The sequence below is a fragment of the Bufo gargarizans genome, chromosome 1 (genome assembly GCF_014858855.1).
Source record: "Bufo gargarizans isolate SCDJY-AF-19 chromosome 1, ASM1485885v1, whole genome shotgun sequence".
Lineage (NCBI taxonomy): Eukaryota > Metazoa > Chordata > Amphibia > Anura > Bufonidae > Bufo > Bufo gargarizans.
Genome location: NC_058080.1, coordinates 489940922 through 489965640, shown reverse-complemented (window position 1 = coordinate 489965640; position 24719 = coordinate 489940922). Strand labels below are relative to the sequence as shown.

The window sequence follows — 24719 nt, the reverse complement described above, 5'->3', positions numbered from 1 at the left end:
TCCAAACAGATGGCTAAACCGAAGCAGGGTCTTGCGTAGACAGAGGTCAGGAACCAGGAGGGTGGTCAGACGAAGCCAGGATCAGGAACCAACGGGGTAGTCAGACGAAGCCAGGATCAGGAACCAACGGGGTAGTCAGACGAAGCCAGGATCAGGAACCAACGGGGTAGTCAGACGAGGCCAGAATCAGGAACCAGAAGCAGCAGCAGTCTTAGAAGCATGTGAACACAGGAGGACCAAGCAAGGAACTGAAGCCACAGACCTTCTATATATATGAGCTAGGCATCCAGCTCCTCCCAGTGGGAAGGAGAAGCCGCAGGGTGGGAGGCTACAAGAAACCCAGAAACCAAGATGGCCGCCAGCACATGTCAAACGAAGGTAAGACCATGACACCGATCCATGGATGCGTGGATCCGTAAAACACATACGGACATCTGAATGGAGCCTTACAGGGGGGTGATCAATGACAGGGGGGTGATCAATGACAGGGAAGTAATCAGGGAGTCTATATGGGCTGATCACCCCCCTGTAAGACTCCATTCAGACGTCCGTATGTGTTTTGCGGATCCGATCCATAGATGCGTGGATCCGTAAAACACATACGGACATCTGAATGGAGCCTTACAGGGGGGTGATCAATGACAGGGGGGTGATCAGGGAGTCTATATGGGGTGATCAGGGGTTCATAAGGGGTTAATAAGTGACAGGGGGGGGTGTAGTGTAGTGGTGTTTTGTGCTACTTTACAGAGCTACCTGTGTCCTCTGGTGGTCGATCCAAACAAAAGGGACCACCAGAGGACCAGGTAGCAGGTATATTAGACGCTGTTATCAAAACAGCATCTAATGTACCTGTTAGGGGTTAAAAAAATCGCATCTACAGCCTGCCAGCGAACGATCGCCGCTGGCAGGCTGTAGATCCTGTCTCTTACCGGCCGATCCTGTGAACGCGCGCGCCTGTGTGTGCGCGCGTTCACAGGAAGTCACGCGTCTCGCGTCCGGAGGCGGTTAAAGTCCTAAAAGAACATTCACTTTTGCCTATTTTGCCTCATCTATTACCCAACAAAATATTTATAGCTTTGAACTAAATAGAGGTGAAACTTAGGGCATTAGCATGTCATATGTATTAAGTCAACATTCAGTTTTTTCCTCTAGGACACTGCGATTTTTTTCCCTAAGCCTGTAACCACTTAAATACATAGCTTAGTTTGGGTATTTGGTTCTTTTTCGTCTGCACATTCAAAAGCCATAACCTTTTTGTTTTTCCATCAATATAACCGTATCAGGTCTTATTTATTTGTGGGCAGAGTTGTATTTTTTTATGTCATCACCTTGGGGTCTATTGAACTGTACAACTTTAACCACTTGCAGACCCAGCCGCTTACCCCCCTTCGTGACCAGGCCTAATGTAGCAAATCTGACATAGGTCACTTTATGTGGTAATAACTTTGCAATGCTTTTTACACCTTGTACTTTATGTTACTGGTAAATTTGGGTTGATATGTTTTACCTTTATTTATAAGAAAAAAATCCAAAATTTACAGAAATTTGGCCAAAATTAGAAATTTTCTAAACTTGAATTACTCTGCTTTTAAGACAGATAAGTGATACAGTACCTCACAAAATAGTTATCAATTAACATTTACTGTATGTCTACTTTGTGTTGGCATCATTTTGTAAATGTCAGTTAATTTTTTCAGTACTTTAGAAGACTTACACCTCTTTCACACGGGCGAGTTTTCCACGCGGGTGCAATGCGTGAGGTGAATGCATTACACCCGCACTGAATCCGGACCCATTCATTTCTATGGGGCTGTGCACATGAGCGGTGATTTTCACGCATCACTTGTGCGTTGCGTGAAAATTGCAGCATGCTATATACTGTGCGTTTTTCACGCAACGCAGGCCCCGTAGAAGTGAATGGGGCTGCGTGAAAATCGCAAGCATCCGCAAGCAAGTGCGGATGCGGTGCGATTTTCACACATGGTTGCTAGGAGACAATCGGGATGGGTACCATGAAAGAGGCCTTAGAATTTTAGAAGCAATTTTTCACATTTTAAAGAAAATTTCTAAAATCAACTTTTGTAAGGACGAATTGAGTTCTGAAGTCACTTTTAAGGGGCTTACACACACACAAAAAAAAACACCCATAAATTACCCCCATTTTAAAATACAACCCTCAAAATATTTAAAACTAATGTTGGAAACTTGGTTAAAACTTTAGGCTTTCCACAGGAATTAAAGCAAAATAGAGGTGAGGTGTAAACATTTTAATTAACTTTTCCATTTCTCTAGGGAGTGGAAGTAAGGTATTTAATTATTTTTTTATTTTTTATATGTCACTTTGGGGGAACATACCATTGGAAAACTATATGGGTCAGGGGCATTATAACTACTGGGGGCAGTGCCATCATAACTGCTGGGGAATGGGCGCAGAAGTATTATAACTGCTGGGCCACTACTGGGGGAAGGTGAATTGTAGAAATGGTCAGCACCTGACTTCCAGTTCGTCAGCACGGTAAAGGAACCACCACAATGGAAATATAGAAAAGAATCCCAGCATACGCTCTTCGTCTTCAAATTTGGCACAGACCTCTTAAATATAGGATCTACCTACCTTTTTTGGCAGCTAATGGTCTATTTACACCTTGCCTCAATACTGCAGTTTCAGCCCAAAAATTCTGTGACAATTTTGTACACAGTAGAGTTGTTGCACAAATTTCTGCAGCTGAAAATCAGTTCTGTTGGTCTGAGTGGGGTTGTTTGAGCGATAACCTTTTTTTTATTAGAATTTATAACAACAATTCATGCATATCACTAATATTTGAGGTATTAATTAATCATCCCCTTCTACATTTCTCAAGTGGTCAGGGAACATAACCTGCCAAACCACCTGTCATTTTTGATGTTTTTGGGCTCTCCCATATATTTTTATCATGCATTTTTCAGCACATTCTTAAGAGTTTATTGACTGCACCCATGCCTCAATACTAGGAGGTTATTTTTTCTTCTAACAGTTTACAGGCTTTAACCACTTCAACCCCCCTAGCTGAAACACCCTTAATGACCAGGCCACTTTTTACACTTCTGCACTACACTACTTTCACCGTTTATTGCTCGGTCATGCAACTTACCACCCAAATAAATTTGACTACTTTACAGAGCTACCTGTGTCCTCTGGTGGTCGATCCAAACAAAAGGGACCACCAGAGGACCAGGTAGCAGGTATATTAGACGCTGTTATCCAAACAGCGTCTAATGTACCTGTTAGGGGTTAAAAAAATCGCATCTACAGCCTGCCAGCGAACGATCACCGCTGGTAGGCTGTAGATCCTGTCTCTTACCGGCCGATCCTGTGAAGGCCTAATTTAGCAAATCTGACATAGGTCACTTTATGTGGTAATAACTTTGCAATGCTTTGTACACCTTGTACTTTATGTTACTGGTAAATTTGGGTTGATATGTTTTACCTTTATTTATAAGAAAAAAATCAAAAATTTACAGAAATTTGGCCAAAATTAGAAATTTTCTAAACTTGAATTACTCTGCTTTTAAGACAGATAAGTGATACAGTACCTCACAAAATAGTTATCAATTAACATTAACTGTATGTCTACTTTGTGTTGGCATCATTTTGTAAATGTCAGTTAATTTTTTCAGTACTTTAGAAGACTTACACCTCTTTCACACGGGCGAGTTTTCCACGCTGGTGCAATGCGTGAGGTGAATGCATTGCACCCGCACTGAATCCGGACCCATTCATTTCTATGGGGCTGTGCACATGAGCTGTGATTTTCATGCATCACTTGTGCGTTGCGTGAAAATCGCAGCATGCTATATATTGTGCGTTTTTCACGCAACGCAGGCCCCGTAGAAGTGAATGGGGCTGCGTGAAAATCGCAAGCATCCGCAAGCAAGTGCGGATGCGGTGCGATTTTCACACATGGTTGCTAGGAGACAATCGGAATGGGTACCATGAAAGAGGCCTTAGATTTTTAGAAGCAATTTTTCACATTTTAAAGAAAATTTCTAAAATCTATGGGAGATAATCATTGCTATTAGTGGGATTTTTACATAACTATTGCAGGAAACTATCTGTCTAATACTATTATTTTTGCATCTGGAGCATGGGGGAGCACAGAAGGCACAGTATTAGGTGTAGCAGCAAAATAACAATTTTGGGGCATCAGGATGGATGGATGATGGAAAAGCAAGGAACTTAAGATGTCAATTTTGTAAACTCTGCAGAGACGAGACATGACTGAAAGAAGTTGTGATGAGATGAACGGAGAACAGCAGAAAGAAGATCTACATAAGAGGAGACGTCACCTGTGAGGCACTGCATGTAATAGATACGTAATGCTGTATAGTCCTATATGTTTGGTAGTGTACATCCAGCAAGTAAAATATGTCTCTAGTGCTAAGGTGTGGGTGTAGGTGTGGGAAGGGGGGGTGGTTACTTTAAGAATTTGCCACATATGCATTGGGTCTTGGGTGCCAAATCTTTTGAGACCTTAGTAACGCTCCTGTTGACCCCACAGGTCTTTTGCAAAAATTTTTCCACAGATATGGCATTTCACCACCCAATATTTTGTACCCAGCATGTGTGAAAACTCAGCCCTCTTATTATTATGCTGTGCTTCCTGGTTTTATAAACACCCTACATCTGGCCCTAATCTTTTGCCTCAATGTATTAGAGCAGTGTTCCTCAGCTCCAGTCCTCAGGGCCCATCTGCCGGTCATGTTTTCAGAATTTCCATAGTATTGGGCAGGTGATATAATTAGTGTCCATGCATCAGGACGTATCACAGGTATTCATTCTATGGAACATTCTCAATTTCTGAGGACTGGAGTTGGGGAACACTGTATTAGAGGACTCAGGAGTATAAGAGCACTATGCGCAGCTTATTCTGACAAATGTAGAGGCTCTGGGGTGAAAAAAAGAAATGAAACCCCCAAGAAATGACCCTGTTTTGGAATTCTTCAAGGTAATAAGGGACAGAGTGAGCATTTTGACACCACAGATATTTTGGAGAAATTAATGTGCAACAATCTGGTGTAGGTCTAGACCAGGCATCCTCAAACTGAGACCCTTCAGCTGTTGTAAAACTACAACTCCCACAATGCCCTGCTGTAGGCTGATACCTGTAGGCTGTTCGGGCATGCTGGGAGTTGTAGTTTTGCAACAGCTGGAAGGCCGCGGTATGAGGATGCCTGGTCTAGACAGCTAGTCTAAGCTTCCGTCATCTTTAGGATTAGTAAATCTTGGCCATTATCTTTACCGAATATATATCGTTTTTGTTATGTGTCAATACCTTTTAAAGAATTTAAAGAAAAATTATTTGCATTGCCATATTCTGTTGGCTTACATTTAGACTGGCCTGAGCCTCTCATAACTTCAGCGGATACACCGCCAGATATAGGGGTTATTATAAGGGTTATAGGGTTATTAAGACTGGCGTTTAATAAATGACTCCCATAGAGTTCCATGTATGTGAGACATATGTTTCCAGGAATGTTTGTAACAGTCCTGACAAGCATAATGAAAATGAGTGGTGTAAACCTAGCTCTAGTGATGATACCTATGTCCAGTTATGCTACATATGGAGTTAGGCATGCATAGTGGAATTAATCAGGTCACTTAGACTAGTATCAAACCCAGCACTAAGCTTTATGTACTTGACTATGGTTTTGATAGGACTAAGCTTACCACTGCATTAAAAAACAAAGCAGTATAGACAGACTTGGTTATTTTTCTAGTTATCATCAAAATCTATGGCATGCACCATGTCATGCTCTAAACTACCTGAAAAGGAGCCTTAGATTAAACTATGCGACTCACAAAACAGTGCGCAATGTGATCCTATTTTGTGCACCATGTTGCAGGCCAAATCTCGCACTTGTGCACGAGGCAGTGCTATATAATGTGAGTGTTACGGTGAGCTCACATCACCGTTATGGATTCCTTTATTGCTGTCCATTAGAACATGGGTATAATGGAAAATAACTGAATCCATAAGACACAAGTCAAAACGGAAGCCTTTAAGAGGTATTCAGTTTTGATCCTTTATAATACAAGTCTATGGGCAATCATAACGGATCTGTCTGATTTCCATTATGCAAGATGGAAAACAAAGTCCTATCGTCAAAGTCCGTTCTGACCTTTTTTTTTTTACAAATAATACCTCAAGTGAGGTTAATCAAAGGTTTTATTATAATTTTGCATTGTGGAACAGGGTACAATACTTGGTTTAGGTTGCAAAATCACAATTAGTTTTTTTTTTTTTTATGCAGTACTAGCTCAATGATGAAAGAAAGCTGGCTAGACTGCACCAAATGTTTTATTAAAAATCAACCAAAAGTAGACTATATTCTGCCAATATCCTATTCCATTACCAGGTCCACATTGGCATTTTCCACACTATTACTCCTTCCTGTCATCACTCCAATAAACAATAAACTGGAGCATAAGGGTTATACTAGCAGAAAGCACTTAAAACATTAAAGGAGATTTTTGTTTCATTTATATGAATTGTACCTTACAAGTATTGTGTTTTTTTTAAAGAAATAACATTTCGCTCAAACCTGATAACTAGAGAAATGAATTAGTCATAATGTTCATTATCAAAAAATGGAGACTCTCAGCACTATTATGTTCATAGCAGTGGCAGACACATGACCCACAGACATGGGGGAATAAAAACACTTCCTAGGAGAAAGTGCCCATCATCCTGATAAAATAACATCCAAAAGTTCAGCTCACCCTTTATTCTCGGGTGCAGTTCTCAGTCACTAATCCACTTCAGAATCTCATGGGCCTGACAGTGTAATCTCAGTTTCTACTCCAGCTTCCAGGTGCTCAGCACTCACTTCCTTAGTTGCCTACAGATCTCCTATAGGTTCCAGCTTCTTCAGACCTAGTGCATATACATAGGCACGTTGTGTGGGACAGGAGAGAGAACAACACTGGGTAGACTCCAAAGACAAGTGTAAATCCCTGGTATTTTAATATACTCACAGGATGTAAAAACCATTACAGCATAAAAGAATTGAAACCAGTTTCTCTGTCTAATGCTTCATCAGGGGTGTACTGATCTGCTTCATCAGGGGTGGACTTATCTCCTCCCCACCTACCTTCCTTTTCATATAAACATAAACCCTTCCTTTCCCTTCAAGAATGTCCCTAAAATGTCCTTCCAAGGTCAGAGAAACATAGCTTGTGAATAGACTCCAATATTTTGTACACTTGTTTAGCAGAGTTTGAGTTGCAGTTAAAGGGGGCTGTTCCATGAAAAATATTTTACAGCTTTCAAACCAGCATCTGGATCTGAATTCTTTTGTAATTACCGGTAATTATAAATTTTGTATAGCCACTGAGCTATTCACTGAAATATATCTGTACAGTGCCACATCTTGTTTGCACTTTCTTTCTCTGCCTACCTCACTGAGATGGATACACATGCGCAGTTCCATTGTTCAACTTCCATCAGCAGAAAGGGCATGCCCCCTGGAAAAGGATACGCACCCTGAGCTGCCAACTTTAAATAAATCTAGCAGAGCAATTGGAGTAATGAATGGGGGCATCTCTGAATCTATATGAGGTACAGAGCTGGTTCTAGATTTGTTAGAAAGAGATTGTCATGTACTATTTGATGTCTGATTTCCAGTTTTTGAGTTAATGATGGGAAAACTACTTTAAGTCACAATGTATCACCAACAGATTGTGAAGTCAGAGCAGAGTGGTGCACATTGGGTAATGCTGGTTATTATATACTGTACTATGATTGGTTAATAATTAATGTATATAATAATAGAGTGGATACTGTCGTAAAGCAAAGTTAGCACTCTGGTACTTACACTTTCAATGTTAGTTTACCAAGGTAGTCTTATCACTGTTCTGTCATAGTCTGCCATCTGCATCGCACTAGAACAAAATCTATACGTGCCACTGTAAGGTAGAGATGGTGCTGGCTATTAAATATTAGCTGCATTTTCTTTGTGTTAATAGGTACAGCTCATAGTATTGTATTCAGAGAATGAAGATAATGTCTGAATTCTCATATATGACATCAGTCTTAATTGCTACTCAGACTTTACTTATGGTTAGATGATCATAGCATGATTTCTATGCTCTGGTGCAAGGTGAGAGTGGTGCTAGCTATAAAATATTAACTGCAATTTATGTATGTATAGGATTCCTGCCTAATAGAGTCTAAGAGGTGTTTAGTATGAAGCCCAATGTGCATTTTGTTGGTATTGGCATCTTCTTCTAGTGGCCATGTAATAAGTTATATTGTGACTGACCTGAATTCAGGACAATTACAAGGAGAGTGAATTAATCAATCTCCTGGCAACTAGATTTATTTGTTAAACATTATTGGGTTTCGCTTTTTCCGCATAGTTGACAAAAGAAGAGGAAGTTCATATACAGTACATGATAAGGCGAATCACTAATCACACACTGCTGAAAAATGTATAGAATGTTCTGCTGAATCCATGAAGGACTTTATTTTTAAGGAGGGCTAATTCAAGATCTTATCACATCATTTTTTTTTATTTTTACTTTGAAATGTCTGGGGACTAAACATAGACAGAATTCATAATTCTGTAGTGGTCTATCTATACCTACATGGATATTTGAGGCAATAGACCACATCGAAAGAGAAGCATTTCATACGTTCTTTTGTGTGGTCTTTTGTGGTTTTTAGAATTCTACTGGTTTTACTCAAGTGGCATGGGAAGCATGGAACAGTAGCGGATACTTTGTTTGTTGATCTTAGATTTGAGAAGGTTATTCTTTTAGAGTAGATTGATGATCGTCATGGTCTACTCTTCATGGTTATCTGTGGAGACTCTCAAACTATCATTAGAATTATCGTTTCTCTGCTTGGGAGTTAGGAGTTCTTTCTGATTGGTACTTGGAGCTATGTCACATTCTTCTTTAATAGCTCCCTTCAAATTGTCCCTGTCCAGTAGTCTGGATTTGAGTTAAAGATGTTTAACCGCCTCCGGACCGCCTAACACAGGATTGCAGTCCGGAGGTGGTCGGATCATTCCTCCTAGACGCATCCGTGCGTCATCTCGGGCCGGCAAAAGTCGCAGCAGAAGTCACAAGCCTGCCAGCCAATGATCAGCGCTGGCAGGCTGGTGATTTTCAAAAAAAATAATCACAAGCCTCTTAACACATTATATTTATAAATATAATGTGTTAAATGGCTTCTGTGCTCCTCTGCTGGTCCTTTTAGTCGGTTGGTCCCAGCAGAGGAGCACAGATCACTGTAAGTTCACAAACACCACACACTTAGCACCTTTTTTTTTTCACTAGTATTGACAGTTAGGTTTTAGGATAGTTTAGGCCCCTTTGTTAAGTAGTTAGCATCGGTTAGCGCCCAGCCCACCGCACCGCAGTCTCTGATTCGCTGATTAGCGTATCGCTAATCAGCATTGGTACTTTTATAGTATCTGTAAGTGATCAAAACTGATCACAGTCAGATCTATAATAGTATTAGTGTCACCTTAGCTTGCCCTCCACCCAAAATGCAGTGTTTGCCCGATCAGGCCTGATCGGTCGCCCACACGTGCGTTCACCCACGCCTGCCCCACCGCAGTGACAACATTTTTTCATTTTTTTTATCACTGCACAATCACTTTACAAGCGCTGCGGCGATAAAAAAAAAATCAGTTTTGATATTTTTTATCAATCGCAGCGGCCTCCGATACTTCGCTAGCTTCCCATTTGTCAGACAGGCTTGCTTTTTTTCTTGGGTAGTCTCAGGGAATACCCCCTAAATTTAGTTGACCAAATGGCAAGTAAGGGGTATTCTTCTGAAGAGGCCTACAGGCTTCTGACCCAGTCGGATGAGGAATGGGAACCCTCATCTGACAAATCCAGCGGGTCAGAATACGAACCTGTAGAAAGCAGTGTCAGTCTGACCCAAAGTTCGGACGAGGAGGTTGAGGTCCCTGATAGCACCAGACGTACCCGGCCCCATGTTGCTAGACCACAGGTTGCGCCGGATCCGCTTCAAGGGCAGCAGAGTGGGGCTGGCGCTGTCGGATTACGTGGTGAGGCATACACCAGCAGCGCAGCCCATCCTGGACCTCGTACCAGCACTGCCGTACAACATGGTGAAGTGGCGAGCACCAGAAGGGCAGTTGAAGCTGGTACGGTGGCACGTGCAGTAGTTCCCCCGTTGCAGCCACCGCACAGACAGGCCCATAGAGCCCCTAGAGTCCCTGAGGTGCTGGCAAACCCTGATTGGCAGCCCCCAACTTCAGCCGCACCAGTAGTTCCCCCTTTCACCGCCCAGTCTGGAGTTCGGGTTGAGACAGCTCAGATCGGATCGGCACTGGGGTTTTTTGAGCTGTTCTTGACTGCGGAGCTCTTGGACTTAGTCGTGGCAGAAACAAATCGGTATGCCACTCAATTTATAGCCGCCAACCCGGGAAGCTTTTATGCCTAGTCTTTCCGGTGGAAACCCGTCATAGTTTCCAAATTTATAAATTTTCTGGGCCTTCTCCTCAACATTGGCCTGACAAAAAAGCATGAATTGCAGTCATATTAGTCCACGAACCCAATTCATCACATGCCCATGTTCTCTGCTAGTCAGAGACAGGATAAGGAAAAAAAGAGAGGGTTAGTCACTGGGCCTTCAGAACGATGGTCCAGGGGTAACTTCGCAGGGCGCCAAAGGTGGGGCAGAATAAGTGTCCTTTGATTTTCTCAAAATGTTGGGGGGAAATTTTTTTATTTTTTTTTATTTTATGAAATGAAGATAGTAGAACAGGTAAGGGCAGGCTGCCAAATGGTCTCAACCCACCTTGAGCCTCAAGGTGGGTGATCGGAATGAAAGGAGTGGGGTAGCGTGGGGACGCTGAAAAAGGACCACAGGGGGGCGCCAAAATCCCTAGTGTCTAGGTTAGTGGGGGTATATAACCAAAGATAGCGATTTATATTTGCTAGGTAAGATATAACAAATAGTAAAAACAAATAGTAAAAACAAAGGTAGGTTTGTACATATAAAATCAAAGTATAAAATCAAAATTTTAGTGACTCACTTCACCCAGGAGGGTAATGTGGGATAAAGCTCAAGACACCCACACCACACCTCCTGCGCCTGGATCGCCAGTAGAGTCTTAGAAATGAACAAAGATCACTCTCGAGTCCTTGTTCTTTCTTTTATTCTTTATTCCAAAAGCCAGGGTTTGGGGGAGTGAGCAGCTCAACGCGTTTCGGGGCCTCTTAGTGGGTCCCCTTCATCAGGAGCATATACATTCAACATATAATAAAATGGGGTTTAAATAGCATGGGAAACAGCCAAAAAGACCGCCAAAAGCGGCTTTGAATTATGTCACTTCCGGTTTCTGCATGCGTTCCACTGTGGAACGCACCGGAAGTGGCGACCTCATAGTCTCAAAAACCTTAGTTTACTTAATGAGTAAAAACGGTGTGTAACCCCCCTTCCCATAGTGCGCCCACGGTGGAACGCAAACCGGAACTTCCGGCATACTCCACCGTGGAGCGCACCGGAACCGGAAGTCCCGGGTGCTCCTATGGGCCCGCATCTCTCTTGTGCCGTAACCACGGTGGAACGCATACCTAGCTTCCGATGCGCTCCAACGTGGAACGCACCAGAACCGGAAATGCGCCTCAAGACGGGAGTGAATAGTGTAGTGGTAGAGAGGTGAGGGAAGGAGAGTGGGGGGCGGGGTCCCTGGTGATGGGTATATACTGAACCTAAGGACATGAATAAAGGTGTCATTTGTATGGGTGGAGTCATTTAAATGGCTCCCTTGTCATGCGATTGGGATTTGGTACTGATTAAAAAAGGTGATTTACATCGTTCCTACAAGGGGAACTGTTAAAAGGGGGCAGTGTTCTAGATAGTACAAGGGGAACTATAGCAGATACCCACAGCTATCTAGCAATGATTGATAAAAAGAGATGATGATTAATTAATTAAAACGACGATGGTGATCATGATAATAAATACATATAAAAATATAATATATAATAGCTACCGTTTTTACTCATTAAGTAAACTAAGGTTTTTGAGACTATGAGGTCGCCACTTCCGGTGCGTTCCACAGTGGAACGCATGCAGAAACCGGAAGTGACATAATTCAAAGCCGCTTTTGGCGGTCTTTTTGGCTGTTTCCCATGCTGAATGTATATGCTCCTGATGAAGGGGACCCACTAAGAGGCCCCGAAACGCGTTGAGCTGCTCACTCCCCCAAACCCTGGCTTTTGGAATAAAGAATAAAAGAAAGAACAAGGACTCGAGAGTGATCTTTGTTCATTTCTAAGACTCTACTGGCGATCCAGGCGCAGGAGGTGTGGTGTGGGTGTCTTGAGCTTTATCCCACATTACCCTCCTGGGTGAAGTGAGTCACTAAAATTTTGATTTTATACTTTGATTTTATATGTACAAACCTACCTTTGTTTTTACTATTTGTTTTTACTATTTGTTATATCTTACCTAACAAATATAAATCGCTATCTTTGGTTATATACCCCCACTAACCTAGACACTAGGGATTTTGGCGCCCCCCTGTGGTCCTTTTTAAGCGTCCCCACGCTACCCCACTCCTTTCATGTTCTCTGCTGCCATGTCCAGGACACGATTTGAGACCATCCTGCGTTTCCTGCACTTTAGTGACAACAGCACCTCTCGTCCCAGAGGCCACCCAGCTTTTGACCTGCTCCACAAAATTCGGCCCCTCATAGACCACCTTAACACCAAATTTGCAGATTTGTATACCCCTGAGCAAAACATCTGCATAGACGAGTCCCTTGGCTTCAAACAATACATCCCAAGCAAGCGCGCCCAGTATGGGGTCAAATTGTATAAGCTCTGTGAAAGGGCCTCAGGCTATACGCACAAATTTTGTGTCTATGAGGGTAAAGATCAGACCCTGGAGCCGGTCGGTTGCCCTGACTACCTGGGGAGCAGTGGGAATACAGTCTGGGACAAATTGGGGTGTAAAAATACACCCCAAAACACATTGCCCTACTTCTTCTGAGTACGGCGATACCACATGTGTGACACTTTTTTGCAGCCAAGGTGGGCAAAGGGGCCCAAATTCTAAAGAGCACCTTTAGGATTTCACAGGGCATTTTTTACACATTTGGATTTCAAACTACTTCTCACGCATTAGGGCCCCTAAAATGCCAGAACAGTATAACTACCCCACAAGTGACCCCATTTTGGAAAGAAGACACCCCAAGGTATTTCGTGATGGGCATAGTGAGTTCATGGAAGTTTTTATTTTTTGTCACAAGTTAGTGGAATATGAGACTTTGTAAGAAAAAAAAAAAAAAAAAAACATTTTCCGCTAACTTGTGCCCCCCCCAAAAAAATCGAGGAACTCACCATGCCCCCCACGGAATACCTTGGGGTGTCTTCTTTCCAAAATGGGGTCACTTGTGGGGTATTTATACTGCCCTGGCAATTTTGGGGCCCTAATGTGTGAGAAGTAGTTTGAAATCCAAATGTGTAAAAAATGCCCTGTGAAATCCGAAAGGTGCTCTTTAGAATTTGGGCCTCTTTGCCCACCTAGGCTGCAAAAAAGTGTCACACATGTGGTATCGCCGTACTCAGGAGAAGTTGGGCAATGTGTTTTGGGGTGTCTTTTTACATATACCTATGCTGGGTGAGAGAAATATCTCTCTAAAATGACAACGTTGTATAAAAAATATTTCTCTCACCCAGCATGGGTATATGTGAAAATACACCCTAAAACACATTGCCCTACTTCTTCTGAGTACGGCGATACCACACGTGTGACACTTTTTTGCAGCCTAGGTGGGCAAAAGGGGCCCAAATTCTAAAGAGCACCTTTAGGATTCCACAGGGCATTTTTTACACATTTTGATTTCAAACTACTTCTCACACATTAGGGCCACTAAAATGCCAGGGCAGTATAAATACCCCACAAGTGACCCCATTTTGGAAAGAAGACACCCCAAGGTATTTTGTGATGGGCATAGTGAGTTCATGGAAGTTTTTATTTTTTGTCACAAGTTAGCAGAATATGAGACTTTCTAAGAAAAAAAAAATCATCATTTTCCGCTAACTTGTGACAAAAAATAAAACTTCTATGAACTCACTATGCCCATCAGCGAATACCTTAGGGTGTCCACTTTCCGAAATGGGGTCATTTGTGGGGTGTTTCTACTGTCTGGGCATTGTAGAACCTCAGGAAACATGACAGGTGCTCAGAAAGTCAGAGCTGCTTCAAAATGATGAAATTTAAATTTTTGTACCATAGTTGTAAACGCTATTACTTTTGCGCAAACCAATAAATATACACTTATTGCATTTTTTAAATCAAAGACATGTAGAACAATACATTTAGAGAAAAATGTATATAGAAATGTAGTTTCATTTGAAAAATTTTACAACTGAAAGTGAAAAATGTCATCTTTTTGCAAAAAAAATGGGTAAATTTTGATTAATAACAAAAAAAGTAAAAATGTCAGCAGCAATAAAATACCACCAAATGAAATCTCTATTAGTGAGAAGAAAAGGAGGTAAAATTCATTTTAGTGGTAAGTTGTATGACCGAGCAATAAACGGTGAAAGTAGTGTAGTGCAGAATTGTAAAAAGTGGTCTGGTCATTAAGGGGGTTTAAGCTAGGGGGGCTGAGGTGGTTAAAGAGGACCTTTCACCACTCCTGACCTGCCTATTTTAATAGGTCCATGCTTTTCCCACTTACTAACAATTCTAGAGCATATATTCTTATGGCTCTATGTTTTGCCATTCCTTTATTATTTGCACTATAAGTTCTGAATGAATTGCTAGCAGTCTGCAGTAAGGGTACAGAGTAGTAATAACAAGTTGGTGGGGGGTGTACCTGCACAGTCTGAAAATGGCAGCACTGATTGAATAGAGTGAGTCTGTGCCGGGACACGCCCCCAACTGGTTACCACCCCTCTGTACCCTTACTGCAGACTGCTAGCAGTTCATTTATAACTTATAGTGCAAATAATAAAGGAATGGCACAACATAGAGCCATAAGAATAGATGGTCCAGAATTGTTATTACATGGGGAATGCATAAAGCTATTAAAACAGGAATGTAAGGAGTGGTGAAAGGTCCTCTTTAAGATCAACCATTTGTGCTGCAATCGGAGGAACTCTCCCATGGGAGTAGCTCTGATTGCACATTTTGAGTGAACACTTCTGGCGTCTAACAGACTCTTGGTGGAGGTCCTTTTCTGTACACTCTTCTTGTAGTCTCTTTTCCCATTTTTTAATGAATTTTCAAGTCCAGAAGGGGAATTGACTTCCAGCGGAATGCCAGTGCTAGCTTGAGGCTACAGTCATTTGTATTTAACCCTCCTCTTATGTTAGCTTTCTGTTACTATCCATGATGTTAACGGGTCGGTTTTGACCCGTGTCTTAAATCAGCCATAAAATACTCTCTGAACAATTATTTATCATCCAATTTGTTTCTTACCTCTTGGTTACCTTGTTAGGCTTCTTTATCCTTGAAAAGATTGGTTTTAATATTTTTGGTGTGACCCCTTAGACCTTTCTTTTGATAGCATACCTCTCATTTTCAAATTAAAAAAATGGTGAAATAAGCCTCAATAGAATATTATAAGTAAATAAAAGGTTGTTATGTCACCAGAATGTTGCTGAGGAGTATTTGAACACATCTCTTAACTTTTTTTTAAAATATTTTTTATTTTATTTTAATAACATTAACTATAATAACATTGATGGTGTTAGGGTCAATTTTGACCTATATATATTTACTTCAATAAAATAGCCAAAAGTCTTTTTTTTAACATAAAACGTTCATAAACAATGAAAAGCAAGTAATAATACAAAATGTACACTTGCAAGGTCAAACAAACAACACACAATCAAGCAAGGCAAACCAATAGAAATCAAGTACTACTTTCAAAGCATCTTTGTGCAGGAACTTGCATGTGTTTGTGTGGGTGTTTTTAGATGCATGTGTGGCAAAAGCTGACACTTTTAGCATGTTCTTTGCAGATATATTTTTTACAGTGGAAGCATAATGTGTGTGTCTTTCTGTCCTTATTGCTGAGGCAGACCTGACACCTCTTTCTTTTAGAATCAGATGGCATCACTGGAGTTGTGGCTGTGGCTGTGCTGGTTGATGTTGAGGCAAGGCTAGATGATGATGAGGATGCTGGCACTGATTCTCTTTGTGTTGTTGATGGTGTGGATGGAGTGCTTGATGAACTCTGCATCTGTCTGATCACGGCTGCAGCGATTGGATCTCGAGACACCCGTTTCCTTTGCTCAATGTGTGCCTTGACAAGAGAACTTCCTAGCTCCTTGAGAAATATTCTCCGCTTGTTATTTTTTTGTGTGTTCCAACCTGGGTGGATGTGGGTCCATAACACAAATGCATTGTATGCAGACACATCTAGGATGTTAGAAAACACAGCCATCGGCCATCTCCTGGTCATTCGCTGACAAGTATAGGTAGCAGTCAGCTTGTCCAGGTTGTCCACTCCTCCTTTGTTTTTATTGTAATCCAGGATAATTGTGGGCTTTTTGTCACTTCTTGATGACATAGCTGCATCTTTGTGAAAAGTGGACATAAGTATCACTATTTTTTTTTTTTTTTTTTGTGGACAATATGAAACAACAGTGGTGGTGTCTGTAAAAGCAAATTTTGAAGAAAGTGAAGCTCTGTCCTTCACCTGCAAAATTTCAGTGTGCAACTCAGGTTTATTTATTTTTATTGTGCCTACCATGGTGAGTTTCCTCCTGAGAAGTTTTTGTCCAAGGTCATAGCTGGTAAAAAAATTGTCAAGATGTGATATTGTGACCCCGCAGTCCAGTAGTCAAATCAAGGACTACACGTTGTCCTTGTTTTTTCTCAGGGATGCCACTTTCGAGTTTGCCGGTGTAAATCTGTAGGTTCCATGCATAGCTTGTTTTTGCATCACAGGCTGCCCAGATTTTTATGCCGTATTTGCCTGGCTTACTGGGCATATACTGCCGGAAGGGGCAATTTCCACGGAAAGGGATCAAACGTTCATCTACTGTTACCTAAGGCCCAGGGTTAAACATTAGTGGAAGGAGCTGAACCCATTTCTCCCAGACATCCCTTATGGGAGCAAGCTTGTCAGATTTTGCTCTAGTATCTCTGTTGTCAAATCTGAAAACTCTTGATATAATTCGAAAGGTATGAAGTGACATTGTTGCTGGGAAGATATATCTGCCTCTTGACTTGTCCCAAAGACTATCAGTGGCCTCCAGCGAGAAGAAGAACACCAATATAAGCATCTAGGCATTCCTCATTTATGTTATTCCACATGTTGCCATGGTCTTTTTTTCCTTCAAGGTTTGTCATTGCAATGATCACTTTTTTTAGTGACAATGGCATGAACAGTTCAAAACATGTTTTGATGTCACTTACTCTCGTCACAGCAAACCTTGTGATCCCAGGGGTCTTTTTGATCACATCTGCAGCAGCTGCCCTGCCATGTAAGTCAGGAGGTTCTAAACTCCAACAGATCTTACCACTTTTGGATTTGAATGTTTCAGCAGGAACAGCAGCAGGTTCAGCACTGGTGGCCTCCTCATCAGACTCATCAGATGTGTCTATGTATTCTGGTTGATACTCTACTTCATCTTCTGCCTCAGAAACCTGCTCATCCATATCGCTATGCTGCTCTGTGTCCTCTGCCTCATTTTCATCCAAGATATAATCCAGTATTTGGCTTCCTGTAAATCTTCTCACTCTTGCATGCTGCATATTGGAGATGATTACTCTGCAAGTCAGCAACTCTGAAATGTATTGGTCCTATGTTTCTTTACTTTATTTAGAGAAGCAGACAAGCAGGCAAAGAGATGGGCCCCTCGCTAACTACAGCTCACATGGTTGAGAGGGGATTGGCTGTCAGTGTTACTAAGCAGAGAGAGTGTTTATGATTTCAGTTTTGGCACTTATTAGTGTCCTATAATCCTATATTATAACTGGGTCAGAATTGACCCTAACACCATAAACGTATTAATTTTAACCACAGTATTTTATAATTTAGTGAAAAGGATTTTTTTTCTATTACATTGTTTAAATAGAGGTTCCTGACAAAGTAAAAAAATCTTGATGCAATAAACAAATGTATGTGATACTTATAGACATTCAAAACCTGAAAACGGGTCGGTTCTGACCCTAACATAAGAGGAGGGTTAAAGTGTTGATAAGTTCTTCTAGTTTAGACATGGAACATCCCTATATTAACATGGTATTGTCAATGTACTGATGGCTAATGTTAAAGATGACATAACTGATTATATTATCAGTAAACACTACTTCCCCCTTCCTCCACCTGAAGCATAAAGTTCTTTCGTGTAAGGTTTACTTGTCAACCATCTCTTTTGTGGTTGATGTTGGTATATAAGCTTTCAAAACTGCATGTGACTATTAGTTCCTCCTTCCCCAATGCAATGTCATCGCTTTAAACATAGCTCTTTAAACATTTGCATAGTGTCTCTGATATAGGAAGATAACAAGGAAGTTGGTAAATTTAAGTTCTTTACTTTTGGTCCAGAAAGATATTAAACATTTTCCTGAGTTTATCTATGACAGAGACAATTGGTCTTCTAGGCAGGTTCTGTGTTGTTATATATCTTTAGGAGCATATAAAAAGTGGCAGTTTGGGGGCCTGTGTGTAATTAGTACTTTAGTACATATTTTTTATTTTTTTTTGCCAGTGCAAAAAGCAAGCCATCAAAGGTATTGGCACCGGAGAGGTTTTTTTTAGCTGGTCACCACATGAAATAAAGTTGACCACAACAGTGTTTTTGCAAAATGGCACTTATAAATAGCAAGCTTGTTTTAATTATTTTTTAAAATTTCTAATGAAAGTTTTGTTCTTGTTTATGACCACAAACTTTCCCCTTTCCCTGGTATTTTTACCTTGCATTATCTTCTTCCTTATTCTTAAGCCAAGCACAAACAAAGCAGTTTGATGCATGTTATTTTTAGAAAACCAAATCCCAGAGAGTATTTCTTAGAACTCTATAAATTAATAAATGGTACTACTTCTTGAACCTTATCCTAAGTTTCTGTTAAAAAAACAACAACAAATAAATGCATAAAAAGAACTAAAAGAGTGAAAGTTTCATAATAACCTGAAGGGCTGGAGGAGTGTTAAAATTCTCCACCCCGGTCATTCTTCGCTCTGGTCTTTTAGAAACATCAATAGGATCCATCTGCTCTTTGTGGGAGACTGTATTCTGTCAATGCACTATAGACACAGCCCAGTATCTGTAATTCCTTTTTAGTTAAAACATGGAATAGAAATATCTACACCTAAATAGCACAATATGAACTAAGCCTTAACTATTATGTAGTATCCTCCCATGGAAGAGTTCTTTGGAAATGCATATAGGGGGAGATTTATCAAAAGTGGTGTAAAGGAAAACTAATTTAGTTGCCCATAGCAACCTTTCATTTTCTAAAGGATCTCTGACAAATGAAAACTCTTTTGATAAATCTTCTCCCGCGCGCCACAGGCAGAAAGACATGGACAATAATGGATCCATGGGTGTACTAACTGGATTTTACTAAAGTACTTTTTGCTATGTTGGTCAAGGGGTGCACATGTATATTTGATCCAATTACAATCTGGTTTCACTCCCCTGAAGTGCAACTGGAAGTTAAGGCTCATGCACATGTCTATATGACAGCTCTACAAAAACAGAGTTGCCATAGCTTTGCATGAGGCCTCTACTGAACCTCTATAAGAATATGAGAGAAAAATGTGCCCTATCAGAATCCTTATGTAGAAAGGACTTCTTTGTATGCATGGAGTCTGAAGGAGCATGTATTGCTCTGTACACTGCCATACCACCCCATGCACAGGATTCTGTCGTGTGCATGAGACCTAAGGTCTTCATGCACACAGCAATACTACCGCTTCACATAAGATTTGAGTTGGAATTCTATAGAGCCATACCATATGTCTGGATAGCTCTTGCTTCATATAGAGGGTAATACACAACTTGGTGAAAGGAAACTGGCACGTATCACTGAATTCCATATTATAGAGGTGTTCTGCCTTACAAGCATTAATTGGGAGATAACCTCCAAATACGGCATACGGAGTGGCCTGAGTTCTGTACTATAGTGGGCCACCAAGTGTAAGGGTAAATATATAGTGATTAAGCATTCCAGAAAATTCTGAAAAAGGAAGAGCGAATCAATTCCAAGGAAGCAGAGTTTGTTACGAATTTCACAAAAAAAATCTTCCCTCAAACGAATCTGAAGCTTTTGCTATTCGTTTTGGATGAATTGCATAAAACCACACACAGTACCATTTTACTGTGAGAATTGGGGGCAAACCCACAAGTGAGGAAGAAGGATGCTCACATGACACTGGGGGGACAGGGCTTGCCCTGATTGGTTATAAAAAGATTATGGGCAGAGAATATTTGGGAATCTGGGGGGGGTATAATCAGGTGGAGGGAGTGGTGTATTTGCTGGCAAGCTACTGCCAGCTCATCTTCTGGCAACTAGTTCTACATTACAGATTCCTGCCAGAACTTTTTTTTTGTAGTGAATGGTGCAACATTATCATTGAGGACAAAGGGGATGAAATTGTGGACTGAGTCACACCTCTTCTCAAACACAGCAGAATGACGTGGAGGTCTGACACTGTGCCTTGGAGCCCGATGTCACAGCATTCTACCTGCTTCTCCTCCTTGCAACTCCTGAGATGCCTTTTAGTTGCATCCTCTTTGTCATCACTGCCCCCTTCCTATTTGGGACGCCTTCTTTTTTCCCAAGAAGAGGCAACAAAACTCTACCATGCACTACAGAAGATAGTCATGAGAGTCTCCCTGTTGATGAATTGTGTGAGAACTATTAGTGTTTGGAATGTCATGGAGAGGGGATTTAGGGGGAGGTGGGGAACCCCATGCATAGCTGTGTTAGTGGTGGTGGTAGTAGTGGCAACTGTGGTGGCAGTAGTAGTGGCACTCTGGGCAAATACAGATACTATGACAATTGATTGTGTGTTGGAAAGGACCTAGAAGCCAGATCAGGGTCCCGGGCAGGGCCGGACTGGCCATAGGGCAGACCGGGCATTTGCCCGGTGGGCCGGGCCGCCTCAGGGGGGCCGCCTCAGGGCTCAAGTGGGTGTGCCGAGTTTGCCCTAATCACACTCCTGTGCTCCGCCTCCTGCCAGCCCCGGCCGCACAGCTTAATAATCATCATGACTGTCTGATCAGGGCCGGACTGGCCATAGGGCGGGTCGGGCCGCCTCAGGGCTCGAGTGGGTGTGCCGGTATGGCCTAATCACACCCCTCCCTGTGCTCCGCCTCCTGCCAGCCCCGGCCGCACAGCTTAATCATCACACAAAGACACAGACATAGATACTGACTGTGAGTCCACCCCCACTGCTCTGCCTCCTGTGCTCCGCCTTCGTGACTCCCTCTTCCGGCGGCCAGCAGCGTAACGTCGCTCACTCCGACGTCACGCGCCTGCTCCGCCTTCATTAATAAAGTGGGAGGAGCATGCGCGTGCGGCGTTACGTAGTGAGTGACGTCACGTTACGCTGCCGCCGGCCGCCTTTTTTGAATGTTGAAGAGCGGGACTGGAGCCACCAGCTTCTGCCTGCCCGCCCCAGTAGTGCCCAACTGGCTGTGGCTGCCGCCTGCCCATGCCCACTGACTGTCCAAGGCAGTAAGTTAGTGATAGAATATTAGACAGTAACTTATGTAAGTGAGCTATTGAGCTTGTAAATAAACTTGTGCAAAGTATATTAGTAACTACTCATATACTTTGCACAAGTTTATTTACAAGCTCAATAGCTCACTTACATAAGGAACAGCGGGGTCTGTCTTACAATAGGGAGGGACACTGTTATGGGGGAGGGGAGATATCTGTGGATCATGTGGATGATGAGATGACACATATATATAGCACAAGATGCTTCCGCTGCCATAACAGTGTCATCCACAGATGCCGCCATAACAGTGCCATGCAATCCACAGATATCCCCTTAACAGTCTATTAAGGGGATATCTGTGGATGACACTGTTATGGGGTGGGGTCTGTGGATGACGCACTGTTAATAACAGTGCATCATCCACAGATGGCCCCATAACTGTGTGTCCTCCACAGATGCCCATAACAGTGCGTCATCCACTGATGCCCCCTAATAGTGTCATCCACAGATGCCCCATTTATAGTGTCATTCACAGATCCCCCATAACAGTGCGTCATCCACAGATGCCCCCATAACCGTGTGTCATCCACTGATGCCCCCATAATAGTGTCATCCACAGATGCCCCATTAATAGTGTCATTCACAGGTCCCCCATAACAGTACGTCATCCACAGATGCCCCCATAACTGTGTGTCATCCACTGATGCCCATAACAGTGTGTCATCCACAGATGCCCCCATAACTGTGTGTCATCCACTGATGCCCCCATAATAGTGTCATCCACAGATGCCCCATTTATAGTGTCATTCACAGATCCCCCATAACAGTGCGTCATCCACAGATGCCCCCATAACCGTGTGTCATCCACTGATGCCCCCATAATAGTGTCATCCACAGATGCCCCATTAATAGTGTCATCCACAGATGCCCCATTAATAGTGTCATTCACAGGTCCCCCATAACAGTACGTCATCCACAGATGCCCCCATAACTGTGTGTCATCCACTGATGCCCATAACAGTGTGTCATCCACAGATCCCCCATAACAGTGTGTCATCCACAGGTCCCCCATAACAGTGTGTCATCCACAGGTCCCCCCATAACAGTGTGTCATCCACAGGTCCCCCATAACAGTGTGTCATCCACAGGTCCCCCATAACAGTGTGTCATCCACAGGTCCCCCATAACAGTGTGTCATCCACAGGTCCCCCCATAACAGTGTGTCATCAACAGGTCCCCCCATAACATTGTGTCATCCACAGATCCCCCATAACAGTGTGTCATCCACAGATCCCCCATAACAGTGTGTCATCCACAGGTCCCCCATAACAGTGTGTCATCCACAGATCCCCATAACAGTGTGTCATCCACAGGTCCCCCCACAACAGTGTGTCATCCACAGGTCCCCCCACAACAGTGTGTCATCCACAGGTCCCCCATAACAGTGTGTCATCCACAGGTCCCCCATAACAGTGTGTCATCCACAGATCCCCCATAACAGTGTGTCATCCACAGGTCCCCCATAACAGTGTGTCATCCACAGATCCCCATAACAGTGTGTCATCCACAGATCCCCCATAACAGTGTGTCATCCACAGGTCCCCCATAACAGTGTGTCATCCACAGGTCCCCCATAACAGTGTGTCATCCACAGGTCCCCCATAACAGTGTGTCATCCACAGGTCCCCCATAACAGTGTGTCATCCACAGGTCCCCCATAACAGTGTGTCATCCACAGGTCCCCCATAACAGTGTGTCATCCACAGGTCCCCCATAACAGTGTGTCATACTGTCATCCACAGATCCCCCATAACAGTGCGCCTGCGCACTGAGGAGAGACAGAAAGGAGGGCACATAATCAGTGGAAGCAAGCAGAGGACGGCACAGCAGACGACTGAATCGCTTCTTTTGTAAGTAAATTGTTTTATTATAAATGTAGTTTAATGTTTTTGTCTTTTATTATATTCTGGCTTTTGCTTGGTTATGTATGATGCTTTTTGATAATAAGTAAATGTAGTGGTGCTATAATGTGGACCCCAGGCCTCTCTGATGTCCTGCAGGCTGGGCTGGCGCTGTGGCAGCATACAGTCGGTCAGGCAGCAGAAAGGCTCTGGGGCTGTCATTGTGCTCTGGAACTTTTCCCTTCACAGCCACTGCTATCTCTCTCTCCTACAGTGCAGACTCTGCAAGAGGCTTTCCATTTGCTCTCCGTCCTCTTAAAAGTCTATGGGAATCAAAACGGATCCATCTGGTTCCTGTTATGCAAGACGGAAAACAAAGTCCTGTCGACAGGGACCCAGACGGCTCCGTTATGCTTTCTCATAAACTTCTATTAGGACAGAGCAAAACGGAATGCCTCTTGGGGTCCATTCACACGTCCGTTGTTTCTTTCCTGATCTGTTCCGTTTTTTGCGGAACAGATCTGGACCAGATCTGTACCCATTCATTTTCAATTGGTCCTGAAAAAAAAAAAATCGGACAGCTCAATGTCTGATTTTTTTTCAGGACCCATTGAAAATTAATGGGTACAGAACTGGTCCAGATCTGTTCCGCAAAAAACGGAACAGATCAGGAAAGAAACAACGGACGTGTGAATGGACCCTTAAAGGTTTCCGTTTTGCATTGCATCTGGCCATTCCATTATATTCCGTTTGAAACTGAACCTATAACGGAATGGCATAACGCAGATGTAAACCCACCCTGTACGGAATAGGTGGTATTTGCCAGAGTTGCTGGAGAACTGTGAGTGCAATTTCGGGGGCACTGACCTGTACAGGGTGTGAGGATGGGGAGGTTGAGATCCACTGAGGATATTATAAGACTTTTCTGTAGCTTCCTATAATGTTGCAAGATCTGTATGTTGGTTGTTGCAAAGCTTGTGTGTTGGCTGAAGCCTTCCTATCTTACTGGTGGCTGGCCCTGCCCCTCAATTGTGCTTCTGGGTTTGGCTCCGCCCCTAGACTGCAAGGGGGTGGGGCCTGTTGGAGGTCATGTGATTGGGCTGCTCAGTCAAAAATGCCCGGGCCTATTTTTTGTCCCAGTCCGGCCCTGGTCC

General features: G+C 42.7%; 1 protein-coding gene and 1 pseudogene across 1 annotated transcript in view; both read right to left on the bottom strand.

Moving 5' to 3' along the window:
• The window catches only part of PRUNE2 (prune homolog 2 with BCH domain), a 284676-nt gene that overhangs the window by 221309 nt on the left and 38648 nt on the right, over positions 1 to 24719 (bottom strand). The gene's annotated exons all lie outside the window — the stretch shown is intronic.
• Positions 15956 to 17745, bottom strand: LOC122927995 (annotated as a pseudogene).